The sequence below is a fragment of the Rhinolophus ferrumequinum genome, chromosome 4 (genome assembly GCF_004115265.2).
Source record: "Rhinolophus ferrumequinum isolate MPI-CBG mRhiFer1 chromosome 4, mRhiFer1_v1.p, whole genome shotgun sequence".
NCBI lineage: Eukaryota > Metazoa > Chordata > Mammalia > Chiroptera > Rhinolophidae > Rhinolophus > Rhinolophus ferrumequinum.
The window spans coordinates 8,964,556-8,976,567 of NC_046287.1; the positions used below are offsets into that span (position 1 = coordinate 8,964,556).

Consider the following 12,012-nt stretch of genomic DNA (forward strand, 5'->3'; position numbering starts at 1 on the left):
CCCGGCTCCTGAGAGGTGGGGTCGGTATAAAGGGTGAGGTCACCGGCCAGGGGCAAAAGCGCGACGGGACCTAAGCTGCAAAGCTCGACCCCGAAGCCTCCCGTCCCCGCGTCATCCCGTCTTCTCTCTCTCCCTCCCTGTTTCCCCGGGATCCAGAACCTCCACCCTTCTAGGCTCGCTGGCTCGTGGCCTAGGAGCTCGCGCGCCGCCTCCGCCCCGAACGCAAACAGCTGTTCCCCGAGACGTCGCCGCCCTCAACTTTGCCAACTAGTCCGCACGCACTTTGACCGGCGGAGCAACCCGGACCTGTAGGCTGGGGGCCGTTGGCGGCGATAAAAAAAAGAAAGGTGAAACAGTTGCTACCGGGGCCGCGAGTTGCCGGGCTTTGCTCAGAACTTTCCTGAGGCGGCAGAGCGAGCGCGCTCCGCCTCCCCGACGCCCGTGCGCCGGGGCCGGACTAGTTCCTTCGCTCGGGCGCGCGTGGGCAGCGGCGGGAGCGGCTTTAGTGGCGCAGAGGTGGCGGCGGGAGTGGCAGCGAGAAGGGGAGCAGAGGCAGCGGCGGCGCGGGCGCTTGTCAGGTGAGTGGCAGCAGCGTCTGAGCAGCGCTTCCCATATGGTCTAGCGGTTAGGATTCCTGGTTTTCACCCAGGCGGCCCGGGTTCGACTCCCGGTATGGGAACGTCGTACTTTTTTTTGAAACGCGATCCTGGAGGAACTAATTTTATTGCCAGGGACTCTCGCTGCCTTCCTGTCCCCCGGTCCGGGTGAGTTTGTGGAAAAGGAGCCTTGGTATCGCAGCGGTTAGTGGCGCCGGGACCTGGGATGCGGCTTCGGGAGTCGCGGGTGCTGCGCCGGGCGGGCTGCGGGAGCGAGTGCGCTCGGGCTCCCGGTGCTCCGAGCCCGGGCCGGCGGCGCAGAGCGGAGCCGCCGGAAGGAGTTTCGCTTTCTCCGGGGCCCCCTCTCGCCACTCCGGTCCTCGGTCGTCCTTTTCCAGACGCCGGGGTGGTGATGATTAACTCGGGCCTCGCCTTATCTCCTCCCAGAGCCCGTCGGGCCCACACCCCGCTCGGCCGCCCCCTTCCGACGGCCCCAGGCGCCGCGGGGCGTTTGCCCCCAGCCCTCGGCGCCCGGGACCCCCGTTACAGCCCGCATTAACTCTCTGCGGGGTGGTGACGAGAACCCCCCCAACCCCCCCCCACAAAGTAGCCTCCCCCGGGCGGGGGCGCGCCTGGGGCGGGCCGGAGATCCCCGCGCGGCGTGGCGGGCGAGCCAGGGTGCCCGCGGGCGCGCTTTCCCGTCACCGCCTGAGGAGCCGCGGGTCTGCCCGGGGCTCCCGCAGCGCCCGAGCCCGGCCTGAGACCGAGCTCGTTCCCACTTGACATCGGGGGCGCTGGTCGCCGCTCACGCAAGAGCCCCAGACTTGAGTGCGTTTGCTTGGGAAGGCCTCTGGGGACGGGAATCCTCTTTTTCCTCTTCTGTACACACACCACACCAAACACTCTCACACACAGAGACACGCGCGCGCGCGAGCTGCGGAGAGGAAAGATGCCACTACGAGGAGATGGCTTTAAAGAAGAAAATTGACTTTTCAAAGCGTCTAAGCCTTTGAGCGCCGAGGATAGAAAAGCCTGGGGTGGAGGTGGGGCTTGGAAGAGAGAATATTGGCCGGCGACTGGGGAGGGGATGTTATAACAAAGTTGCTCTGTATTTTTAAATATAGAAGCCCTGTGTTTATTACGAAGAAGGGGCAGCTGTGTCAGCAGCATGCGAGCCATAAATGAAACAAAAGCGTTATCTTGAATGCAAGGTTAGAAAATGGGGTGAGCTATATATTATTTAGTCTATTGGGCCTGTGGGAACAAATGGAAGAAGGAGAAAGTGGCTCTTGTGGACGGGTTTCTGGTCAGTGCCATTACTAAGAACAGAACTTTTGGTGGTTAGTACGTGCGTTTCCAAAGTTTTGTATAGTTTTCCCTGTACAGTAAGTTTCGAAATAATCTGTTAATATTTGCACGATTAAGGATTCTTCTTACATTGTAAATAAACCCCCACAAATAAATATTTTAATTGATTTCATTAATTCAAATATTTGAACATTTACTCAACACCGAGCACCAACAGATGTTTTGGAAAGGTACTGATTGCGGTTGAGGTTCTGCATGTTAGGAGTGCTGGATGGAAGACTGAGCGGAATCCTGTGTGGGCCCCGGTGATTAGGTCTACCTGTGTAGCTCTTTCACCTCCTCTGTGCTCTGGATTTAGAGCCATGCATTCTTGACAGTACATATCACTCACAAACTTTAGATAAAGTTGCAAGAATCGTTGAGCCGTTCTTAAATAGGTAATGAGAGTGGAAACGTTTCATTTAAGTAGTGGGATTGTGTGATTATTAAGAAAGCGTTTACTAAGGAGTTAGGTCTGAATTTGGAAGCAGAGAAAGACTGCTCTGCAGTCGTCTCCAAAGAGGCTTTAACTCTTGCCCTTGTGTTTTGTAATGACTTGGTATCACATTATCCCAAATGGTGCTAAAATGGATGTGGTTCTCAACAGAGCCCCTGGTAATTGCAAGTAGCTTTACTCTGGTTGTGCTTGAGGGTGTGTTGAGGGAAGTAGTTTGGTGACAGTATCTGGGTCCAAGATGCAGACTCCTGTGTGGTTGTGCCTCAGCCAGCCCAGGTAAGGCAGCATCTGAGTTGTGGAAATGCTGCAGGAGCACAGAGGCCAGAAGTCATTTCTACTCAGGGAAGAGGACTGGAGGAGACATGGAAGGGAGAGTGTTTGCTCTGGACCTTGAAGAACTGGTTGGATTTCTCCTGGCGGGGAATATGAGTCATAAAGCTGAGATGGGGGAACATGGATGCGGCTGGCGGCTGGCAAGTTATCCGGTCCTGCGGGGAGCACGCAGTGCCTGGAGGGAGAGCCATGGGAGACCAAGCTGGGACGAACAGGTTCTTTTATCAAGGGAGTGACATTTATGTCACTAGAATTTTAAAAATATTTTTGTCTCTTTGAGAAAACCAAATGTAATATGTGAAAATGCTTGCTTCAAAAGATTCAAACAACATAGAGAAACATGTTGAATATTGTGTGCCCATTGGTTTTGTGCTTAGCAATCACATACTCATTTTTAATTAGTAAAATGGAGAAAAGCAGTTAATTAGAATTCAATTTAAAAGAGTGAAATCTAATTTTAAATTATGAGAATGACCTGCAAGTATGTTCTTAATGGCTTGTTTTATTGAAAATGACCTTAATATTCCAAGACAGAGCTGCTAGTTACTGGCATTAAGACATACCCCTTAAGTTGGTTAACTCTAGGTGATCAATTTGTAAGAATTCATCTAGATGCTTGTGATTGACATGCATGACTACCAGAACCATCGGTGCTCATATTTTGGGTGTTCTGTCTTGGGCCACAAAATAAAGTGATACTAATTAAATGGTATGGATTTACCCAGATAGTCTCCTTAATGTTTGCTACGATTAGTTGCAATCAGAAGATATGTGAAAATTCAATAAGTGTTTGCTTCAAGGATGGACACCTGTATTTAAAGAAATATAATGGATTAAAAAAATGATGGCATTTTAAAATCCGAAGACCTTACCCTGGTCTCTGAGGCCCAACATTACCTGGCCTCTGCTTACCTGCCCACCTCATCTCCTACCTTCTCTGCCTCTTTATTATACTTCAGCTCCGCTGGCTTGCTTTTTGTCTCTTGAACTTGCCCAACTTGTTCTTTTCTCAGTTTTATTTCTTGCTGTTTCTACTGCCTGGAATATTTCCCCTCCAGCTCTTCACATCTCAGGTCCACATTTTCTTCTCAGTGGAGTCTGTTCTGAGCGCTCTAGCTAGTGACTCCCTTTTCTGGTTTCTTTCTGGTTGGTTTTCCCTGTTTTATTTTCTCCTTTTTCTTATTATCTAAAATTAACATGTCTAGTTTTTCAGTTTATTTATTATTCCACTAGAATATACGTTCCATGAGGTAAGGATATTATATAGTGAGGTCATTCTTATTCTGTAAGATTGCAACAACAAAAGTTGGAACCCTCATACCCGGCTGGTGGAAATGTAAAATGGAGCAGTTGCTTTGGAAAACAATTTGGCAGTTCCCTCAAAATATTAAACATCGAGTTAATCATATGATTCAGCAATTCCACTCCTAGGTATGTACCCAAGAGAAAGTAGAACATATCCATACAAAAACTTGTACACAGATGTTTACAGCAGCATTATTCATAAGCAGAAAGTGGAAACAACTCACATGTCCATCAACTGATGAATGAATAAAATGTGATGTATCCATACAATCAAATATTACTTGGCAATAAAAAGGAATGAAGTACTGATATATACCACATATTGGATCAATGTCAAGAACATTATGCTAAGTTAAAGAAACCAGACTCAAAAGACCACATCTTGTATGATTTCATTTATATAAAATGTCCAGAATAGCCAAATCTATAGAGAAAGGATAGATTATGTGCCTAGGATTGGGGTGGGGTGGGGGTCAGGGGCTACAGTGGAGGGGTTGGGAAATGAGCTGCTAATGTCAGCAGCATTTGAGATGGACTTTGAAGTCAGGTTAGGCTTTTGCTGGTGGAAATGATAATGGTGGGAGGCTAGGTGTTGAGAAGGAAGCGAGCAGGAGCAGAGGCACAATAACAGTTGCTGGCACATTTGGGCTGAACCAGAGGGTCAAGTGTAGGAATGGGAAACAAGCCTCAAAAATCCTTTACGGTCTAGAGCAGGCGGTGTCAGTGCTGGCAGATCTCTGTGTCTTTTTGTTACCCCCTCACCCCCTAGTGTGCTGCCAGTGGCCCACACTTGGGAAGAGCTTGATCCGTTACCTGCAGAGACCTGGAAGTGCCTGTGGGCTTTTCTCCTCTCCCCTCACGACTTTCAACCCCAGACTGGCCAGTCAGGAGTGTAACCTCGGAGCAGGGACTGATCTTCCCCTCGATGTGATGAGCAGTTGGAGCAGTACTTGGCACTCGGTGACTGTTCAGAAGATATTTGAATGAATGAATGAATAAAACCAGGACGTTGCAAGGTCTATTCAAAGTGTAGTTTATTTTACAAATCCCCATGACTCTTGCAGAGCATTTCGATAGAAGGTTTTGAAAGGTTCTCATTGCGAAGGTCCTTGAATTTTGGGATAAGGAATTTACTTAGCCAGGAGAAGGGATTTCTGGTAATATAAGTGTTTTAATGAAATTACTTTGGTAGGACTGTGCAGGATGAACTGGGAGATGGAAGGACGGTGTCTGTGGTGTGTCCACTCCCGCCTTCCTGTTCCTGTTGCCATTATCCCCGGGTCAGGCCTTGGCCAAGGTCAGGGGTCTCTTGTAGCACAGTGATAATCTAACAGCTCTCTTGCCTCTAATCTCTCCCTAAATAAGGTGGCGACGGCCAAATAGAAAGGGTCAGATAAAAGAGGTACATGGAAGGAAAAATTTAAGATACCGGGAAGTAAACACGCCTAAAAGAAATAGGGAAGTTACGAAGCATAGATTTTTTTTTTTTAGAGGACAGGCAGGAGTGTTGGTCAGACAGTAAGTTTGTATTGCCCACCTGTGTGTGCATGTGTGTGTGGCTTTTTGAACACTGAAATGGTTCATTGAATCCAGAGACAAAGTGAAGATTGTGAGACTGCCACCTCGTGGACAATGTAACTTAGAACTAAAATTCTCAAGAATTAGAATCAAACTTCATTCATTTGAAATTCACTATTTTAGAACTGATTATGGTTCTTCCACATTGGTATATGTGGCTGTGCTCATTAAATAGAAAGTTGAAATTAGTTTGTTTTCTGAGGCTTTTACATAAAGGAATCTAAGATATAATCAGTAACTTAAAAAGTTACAAAGAAGTGCAAGAATGCTTTTTAGATGGCATACTTCTTTCCTCCAGAAATTTCATATCAGAGAGTGTGTTTTTTAAAACATAGTGGCATGTAGGCCTGTTGTAAAATGGTCTTTTTTCCATATTGTGCTAATTTTTTATCCTATATATTTTATAATATATATGGTATTGTCCTTGAAGTTATGTTTCTTGAGAAATACGTGAAAACTCCCCCCACTTTTTTTTCATCTAAGTGAAAGTGGACTTCTCTTACCTTTTTTTGTGGAGTCGGAGTTTATGGTAGAAATTCTCCATGCTTTGATGAGTTGGATTTTATTAGTATGTCACTTATTTAGAAGAGCAGTCAGCTCACAAATCAAACTGGTAAACTAGCTTGAATCAAAATGAAATGGTGATTGTGAAAGACTTATTTGCTCTTTGCAACTCAGGAAATGTTTCCGTCTTGAACTCTACAAAACTTTCCCAGAAGAAGAGCTGTGTTTACAGCACTAATGTCGTAAATGGCTTGCACACTTGTATTCCCTGAGGTGTCTGGAGGGGTGGGGTAGCCATTTAGCGCTTGCAATTTGTGTTACCAGTAAAAGCACAAGTGGGCTGAAGCAGCATTCTGAGGTCAGCGATTGTGTGTTCTTTCTGAATGTGGTATCCAGGCTGAGGAAGAGAAGGAGGTATCCACTGAGCCCCTGGCCCCTTAAGTAACAGAGAGATTTTCAAATATAATGTTAATGATTTAAAATATTTCCCTGAGTTTTTCTCAAAGGTGTAGCATGAAAAACATAATATACTTTACATATTTGGTTTTATTTACCCTTTTCAAAGTAAATGTATGAGATTGTGGGTGAGTTTTCTAAATTATTTTTTGCTACATTTATATCTTACATTCTGGAGTTGATGTACACTGTGTAGTTTTAAGCAAAGTAGACTATGAATTGTGAAAATGCAAATATTTAGGCCCATAAGGCTTGACATATAAAAAAACAGTATTATTTAGGTATTGTTTAAGGAAAGTAACTTTAAAAATACTTCATGACTCTTCTAGATAGTCTGAAATCGTTATTTGTTGTTTAATCTTTTAGTTGTGTTGAAGTTTCTTTTGGATTCAAAATCCGAAGACCAGGATACGTTTCTGATTAAGGATATGTTGCTAGTCTTGCTTTGCGTGAATCTTTTCATCTGTTTCCAGATTTAATTAAACATTTAATTCAAGCTTTCAAGGTCATAATGGGATTGGTTTTACCCCAGCTTTCCTAACTTCAGTGCTTAGCACTGATACCTTCTTAGGCCAAGGGACACAGATGGCCCTACTATCTGGGAAGGGTAGGGCCCTTCCCTTCGGTCTCCCACTGACTGGGCGGGGGCACTGACCCAGTTGCAAGAGCTGAGGTAGAAAGGAAGAACATGATGGGACAGGATTGACCACAGGCAAAGGTCCAGCACATGGATGGGGCGAGGGGAAATATCCTGATGGAAAGCAGAACATGGGCTTAGGGAATTCAGAATTCCAAGCAGGCAGTTGGCATCAGGGAATTTCAGATATGGGGGGGAGGGGGGGTGCTTTCCTTTATTTGTTCTCCCTTGTTTGTTTTGTTTTTTGGTTTCACCATTTCACACGAACAATTTTATTGTCCTTTAAAATCCTGCTTTGAAAGACTTTCTTCTTTTCCATTTTCAATACCTTCCAGGATGTCTTTTGTTCGTTCATGGAGCATATTTTAAGAGGGCTTTTCACCACATGTTTGTAGGGAAAAGAAAGCACAGAAAATTTATATAAAAGCAAATCCTCCACCTCACATTCATGGGGATAGCTACTATAAAAAAACGAAATACCAAGTGTTGGCGGGGATGTGGAGAAATTGGGGCCCTTGTGTGCTCTTTGTGGGAATATAAACGGTGCAGCCACTATGGAAAACAGTATGGCAGTTCCTTACAAAATTAGAAATAGAATCATCATATGATCCAGCAATTATCATATGATCTGTGTAACCACAGAACCAGCTCAAAATGGTCCTATTCTGTTTACTGAGATAGTGAGTTGCTTTTTAGAGAGAACAGACCAAGACCACAGGTCATGGAGCCAGGGCATGCGCAGAGGGGAAACCTTTGGCCTCCAGCTGTTCCTGGAACCAAAGTCTCATCCCCACCCCCCCCCACGGAACCAAAGGACCAGGACATAACCAGAACTTGAATGAACACCAGAGCCCTTTCTAGAGCCAAGGGTCCATTGTGCAGGATGGTCCAGTGTGGACGCCCCTTTACCATAAATGGCCAAGCGCCGAGGTCCTCCGATTAAAACTTGCCTCCCCAGCACATCCGCATCTGTTCCCCGGAAACCTGTAAAAAGCCTTGGCCTGGTGCAGCGAGGGAGGCCCCACGGGTCTCCTCTTCTCAGTCAGTAAGCCTTTCCTCACTCCAGACTCAGACGTTTTGAGTTTTGACCTTTTGAAGTGTGGGGCACACAAACTTTGGTTCCGTCTCAGAGACGTTTGCACACCCGTGTCCGTAGCAGCGTTATTCACACAGGTGGACGTAGCCAGAATGCCCATCAGCAGATAACTGGATAAACAAAATATACATACTTACAGTGGAGTATTAGTCAGCCTTAAAAAGGGAGGAAATTCTGGCACGTGCTACATGAAACATGGATGAACCTGCAGGACATTGTGCCAAGTTAAATCAGCCAGTCACAAAAAGACAAGTACTACATGATTCCACGTACAAGTTGTACCTAGAGTAGTAAGAAGCATAGAAGTCGGGACGGGGTGGGGGGGTGGGGGGGTGGGATTGCCAGGATTGGGGGGAGGAGGAATAAGGAGTTGTTTAGTGGGTACAAAGTTTCAGTTTTGCAAGCTGAACAAATCTGGAGATTGGTTGCATAACAACGTGAATGTACTTGCTAGCACTGAACTGCTTAAAAATGGTTAAAACGGTAAATTTTGTGTTACGTATATTTTCCCACAATTTAAAATTTAAAAAGGCAAATCTGAATGTATACTTGGAGTGTAAAAAGCATCTGTAATGAGATTGGAGTCAGTAATTTGGTCAGTATTCAGGTGTTAAATGCTGAAGATATAAATATGAAAAAAGCAGACAAGATCCTCAAGAAGCTTACAGTTTAGCGGGGGAGACAGACTTTGTCTGAACAAGTAAAACTTGTCCTTGAGTATCAGCCTGTAACTGGGAGATCCCTAACAGCTAACTGGGAAAGGCTATGCTGAAAAGGTTTGCTGGAGGAAATGGCATTTGAATACAGACCTGAGGGAAGGACAGGAGGGGAGGCGAGGGGAGGAGAGGCTGAGGTGGCAGCATTTGCAAACGATTGGAAGCAGGAAAGAAAGGGTGGATATAGTTTAGGAAATGAAAGGCCCTGAGGGCTGAAATGTCGTGAAAGGTGATGGGAGATGAGGATGGCAAGTGTCGTCATACAAGGCACCGTCGGACATGTTAGGGATTTTGAATTTCATCTTAAGCAGAGCGGCAGACATTGATGGGTTTTAAGCTGGGGAGTATGGGAGTGCAATGCAGTGGAAGTAAGGAGAAAAAGAATCTTTAAAAATTACCTACTTAATCTGGTGCTTGAATGTCAGAGGGAAAAATGGTTCGATTCTATTTATTCAGATGCCATGTTGGCTTGTAATTGTGGTAAAATGTACTTAAAAGGTGAATTTAAGGGAGTTGTTAAGGGTAATGGAGTGGAGGGGTTTTCGTCTTTATCCTCTGACTTGGTAGTTGAAACCCTAGAAATGGATGCGTTTGCCCAGGGAGGGTGTGGAGGGAGAAGAGGGCTTTCAGCTGAACGCTGAGGCCCCTCCAGTGCTCAGTGGTGAGGGAAGTAACTGGAGGAGGTGGGATGGAGTATTGGGGAAAAGGAGTCCAGAGGGTGCGAGGCCAGGAGAGAGCAGTCACCAGGTGTATCAGAACAGGTTCTAGAAGTGTTGATTGAGTTTAGTCCTCTGTGGTTGTTGGCTTGAGTGAGAACAGATTTAGTGGTGTAATAGAGGCAGTATTAGATTAGACAAGAATGAGTGGGAAATGAGGAAATGGAGTAGAGACAGGTCTTTGAGGAAGTTTGGCTGTGAAGGAAGTGAGAAAGAATGGTAGATGGGGTTTGGGTGTGTGTGACAGTTGGGGTGTTGAATCGTGGAGCTTTGTTTGTTTGCTTTTTAAGGAAAAGCTTGAATTTTAAAAATGTCTTCTTTAGATCTGTGAAATATTTGAGAAATATATTACACACCTTGCTGGTTCCCTAAATGGGATCTACTGGATACAGATACGTCCTCCCACTGCCTTATCGAGAGACGTGTCCTGGGACTGTCCACAGGTGCAGTCAGGTGTGCTGAGGCACGAAGGTGTGTGTGTTACTAGACCAGCTTCCAGTCATCCGGGCAGTGGAGAACAATCCTGGGGCCACTTAGACCCGCGTAGTTTGGTCTTAGGTGTAGGACTTGGGCGTGCGTGTGCGTGTGCACTGTGTGTGTGTCTGTAGGTGGTTTTCATGCATCTGTTCTGTGGACTGGCTTTGGACACTTGTTGGCCCAAGAATGATCTACTTTGAAGTCTTCCGAATGCTCTGTTAATGATACTTTGTCAAGCACTTAGCAAGGAAAGAGTTAAAAAATTTTTCTTTCTGGTTGATTGGGGTAGTGGTAAAGGTGGTTTCGTTTTTTTAGGATGAAACTAGCTTGATTGTTTTTGTGACTGTAAATGGGATACAAGTTCAGTATAAGTACTTCTCTAGTGCTTTTCGTACTTCTTCCCTCCTCCCTGCACTCCAAAGACCATGGTGCTTCCTCCTGTCTCGTTGCCTTTGTTTGCTCCTGTGTAACTTCCTCTGCTAACAGCCTCTTTACTTGACTGGTCTTTATCGTTCAGGTCTCAAAGCAGCTGTCACATTTTCAGAGAGGCCATCCCTATCTAAAGTAGGTTTTCCTCATCACCCTTTATGTCCCTTTGTTGATTTCCTTCATAGTGGGCAGGGACTATGCCTGAATGTTTACCTGGGTCTGCAGGTAAACTGGCTGTAACTTACGGTTACGGACAGTGCCAGGCATAGAAACTACTTAAATACCAAATAATAAAAACAACTAGTACAAATCATGAAAATCTTACTAACCAGCAGAAGTACGACTTCTGCTGATCATTACTTCACATGTTGAAATGTGTACCATACATGTGTTGGTTGTGTGGGGATGTATACTGTTTCGTAACTTGCATGTTGCACCTAAATGTATTCGGGAGCTTTATATAGAGAATCATTCTTAACTGAATAATAACACGGCATGTTCCATGCAATGCGATAGGGTTTCTGTAACATCTGATTGATGTAAGTTTGTTTCCAATTTTTTACTGTTTTAATCAGTAGTGCTGGATTTCTGCCTACATCCTTGCTTGTATATTAATTTTGTTAGAATAACTTCCTAGGACTGAAGCTGCTGGGTAAAGAGATGCACACATTAAGTCCTTTTGATTGTGAAATTGCCTTCTGGAATGGTATCTTTTACTCTCATGAAGAGTATGAGACCATTTATTTCCCCTATGCGCTCTCTAATCATTTTACTCTTTACTATCTTAATAGGGGACAGTGGTATTTTTTTCTGCTGTCCGGTTGTGAGAATGAATTCTTCGAACACCTTCTCTTGTGTTCGGCCACGTTTCTCTTGTGAGGAGGAGGTTTCGCTGCAGGAGAGTGCTGTGACCTGACTTATCTTTTAGAATAGACGACCTGACTGCCGCTCTGAGACGAGAAGGCAGGGAGAGAACAGAAGCAGGAAGCCTCCTTAGTGATGCAGGCGAGAGCCGACCGTGGCGTAAGTGTGACAGTAACCATGAAGCTGAGTGGTTAGAGGCTTCTGTCCATGTTCTGAAGGTTGAACCAACAGGATTTCCTGACAGGTAGGCTATGGACATATGACAGAAAGAGGAGCCGGCAGCCCCTGTTTGCGGTCTGAGCAGCCAGAGGATTCAGTCGCCATCGAGGTGACTGGAGAAAACGGGGGTAGAGCAGGTGTTGGAGGAAAGGTCAGGAATTCAGGTTTGGATGTGTTAAGTTGGAGAAAATCATCAGACATTTGAATGGAATTGGCAAGTTGGACAGAAGAATCGAGTTCAGGAACAAGACCTGGAGACAGAAATTTGAGAACATTAAAATA

At 45.5% G+C, this 12,012-nt stretch overlaps 1 protein-coding gene and 1 non-coding gene across 3 annotated transcripts in view; both read left to right on the forward strand.

The window, feature by feature from the left end:
* Positions 1–73: 73 nt before the first annotated feature.
* ELF1 (E74 like ETS transcription factor 1) overlaps positions 74–12,012 on the forward strand; it is a 97,280-nt gene continuing 85,341 nt past the window's right edge. The window contains exon 1 of one of the 2 annotated variants that reach the window (XM_033104983.1): positions 74–578. The gene's annotated coding sequence lies outside the window, so the exon portion shown is untranslated. Of the gene's footprint in view, positions 579–653; positions 765–12,012 lie in introns of those variants that run through there. The other variant, XM_033104987.1, reaches the window with a different exon arrangement.
* Positions 608–679, forward strand: TRNAE-UUC (transfer RNA glutamic acid (anticodon UUC)). Its single transcript has one exon. It is a non-coding gene; the product is annotated as a tRNA-Glu (tRNA).